Source organism: Callithrix jacchus, chromosome 8 (genome assembly GCF_049354715.1).
Source record: "Callithrix jacchus isolate 240 chromosome 8, calJac240_pri, whole genome shotgun sequence".
NCBI classification, from domain to species: Eukaryota; Metazoa; Chordata; class Mammalia; order Primates; family Cebidae; genus Callithrix; species Callithrix jacchus.
The window spans coordinates 22082167-22084757 of NC_133509.1; the positions used below are offsets into that span (position 1 = coordinate 22082167).

General features: G+C 41.5%; 1 non-coding gene across 1 annotated transcript; it reads left to right on the forward strand.

Annotated features, from left to right (window-relative positions):
- Positions 1-747: 747 nt before the first annotated feature.
- Positions 748-854, forward strand: LOC118145251 (U6 spliceosomal RNA). The gene has a single exon (XR_004730379.1). It is a non-coding gene; the product is annotated as a U6 spliceosomal RNA (small nuclear RNA).
- The last annotated feature ends 1737 nt before the right edge of the window (positions 855-2591 follow it).

Here is a 2591-nt window from a genome sequence, read left to right on the forward strand (position 1 = left end):
ATAGCTTAAAATTGGTAACCATCTAAATGTTCATCAACTGGTGATTAAAGAAATAAAACGTGAGCTGGGCAGTTGCTCATGCCTGAAATCCCAGGACTTTGGGAGGTGGAGGTAGGTGGATCATCTGAGGTCAGGAATTCATGATCAGCCTGGCCAACATGGTGAAACCCCGTCTCTACTAAAAATACAAAACAAAATGGCTGGACATGGTGGCTCATGCCTATAATTCCAGCACTTTTGGGGGATGAGGTGGGCAGATCATGAGGTCAGGAGATTGAGACCATCCTGGCTAACACTGTAAAACCCCATCTCTACTAAAAATACCAAAAATTATCTGGGCATGGTGGCACGTGCCCATATTCCCAGCTATTCAGGAGGTTGAGGCAGGAGAATCACTTGAAACTGGAAGGTGGAGTTTGCAGTGAATCAAGAATGTGCCACTGCACTCCAGCCTGGGCAACAGAGTGAGACTCTGTCTTAAATAAATAAATAAAAATACAAAAAAACTAGTTGGGTGTGGCGGCATGCACTTGTAGTCCCAGCTACTCAGGAGGCTCAGGCATGAGAATTGCTTGAACCTAGATGATGGAGGTTGCAGTGAGCCAAGATTGCACCACTGCACTCCAGACTGGGAGACAGAGCAAGACTCTGTTTCAAAACAAACAAACAAACAAACAAACAAACAAACAAACAAACAATGTTGTGTATCCTTATAATGCAATTCTTTTCAGCAATAAAAAAGAAACAGTGCTCGCTTTGGCAGCACATATACTAAAATTGGAATGATACAGAGAAGATTAGCATGGCCCCTGCACAAGGATGACAAGAAAATTCATGAAGCGTTCCATTAAAAAAAAATTTAAAAAGAAACAATTCATAAATACTATAACATCAAAGAATCGCAAAAACATGATTAAAAAAACTGACAAAAATACTACGTATTGTATGATTCTATTTCTTCCAGGTTCAAATAATGTAAGTCCATAAAGACATAAAGCAGATCAGTTGTTGCCTGGACCTTAGGGTAGGAGTAGGGATTGACAGCAAACGGGCAGAAGAAAGTTTTGGGGATGGTGAAAATTTTCTAAAACCGTATTGCTGTGATGGTTCCACAACTCTACCTTCACCATGGGTGAATTTTATGGTATATAAATTAAAATGCAAAACATCTATTTTAAATTTTGTTCTCAATCATAAGATAAAAACCAACCAGTTTTTAAAATAAAAATATTTTAACACTAAAGAAGATTATAGATAGCAGTAAGCACATTTAAAATGTTTAGCATCATTAGTCATTAGGAAAATAAAAAAATAGGTCAGGCACAGTGACTCACACCTGTAATCCCCGCACTTTGGAAGGCCAAGGCAGGTGGATTACGAGGTCAGGAGTTCGAGACTAGCCTGACCAACATGGTAAAACCCCATCTCTGTTTAAAAAATAAAAAATAGACTGGGCGCGGTGGCTCACTCCTGTAATCCCAGCACTTTGGTAGGCCAAGGTGGGTGGATCATGAGGTCAAGAGATCGAGACCATCCTGTCTAACACGGTGAAACCCCGTCTCTACTAAAAATACAAAAATTCGCTGGGCATGCTAGCGCATGCCTGTAGTCCCAGCTGCTCAGGAGGCTGAGGTAGGAGAATTGCTTGAACCCGGGAGGTGGAGGTTGCAGTGAACCGAGATCGCACCACTGCACTTCCAGCATGGCACCTGGCAATGGAGGGAGACTCTGTCTCAAAATAAATAAATAAATAAATAATAAAGCCAGGTACAGCAGTTCACGCCTGTAATCCCAGCACTTTGGGAGGTGGAGGCGGGCGGATCACGAGGTCAAGAGATAGAGACCATCCTGGGTGGCCAACATGGTGAAACCCCATCCCTACTAAAAATATAAAAATTAGCAGGGTATGGTGGTGCGTGCCTGTAGTCCCAGCTACTCGGGAGGCTGAGGCAGGAGAATTGCTTGAACCCAGGAGGCGGAGTTTGCAGTGAGCCGAGATCATGCCACTGCACTCCAGTCTGGTGCCTGGTGACAGAGTGAGACTCTGTCTCAAAAATATATATATATAAAATAAAAATAGGCTGGGTGCGGTGGCTCACGCCTGTAATCCAAGCACTTTGGAGGCCGAGGCGGGCAGATCACCTGAGGTTGGGAGTTCAAGACCAGCCTGACCAACATGGCGAAACCCCGTCTTTAAAAAAATTTAAAATAAAATAAAAAATAAAAATAAAACCACAATATGATATCATTATACAACTATTAGAAAGACTAAAAGAAAAAATGAGAAGAGAATTATTCTGTTATTGGGTGAAATTGTGGAATGGTACGGCCATTTTGCTGGGTGGAATTGCACAATGATACATCCTCTTTGGAAGAAAATCTGGAAGTTTCCTGTAAAATAAAACACATATTACTATATAAGTCAGCAGTCTGACTCCCAGGTATTTACCTGTGAGAAAAGAAAAATGTATCACTACACAAAAGAACCTGTATTTTCATGTGCATACCTGAGTTGAGGAAACAGAGTTAAGCATTTAGGGAGGTGGCTGGAATTTTCTTTCTTTTTTTTTTTTCCCAATGGCTGCATTTTT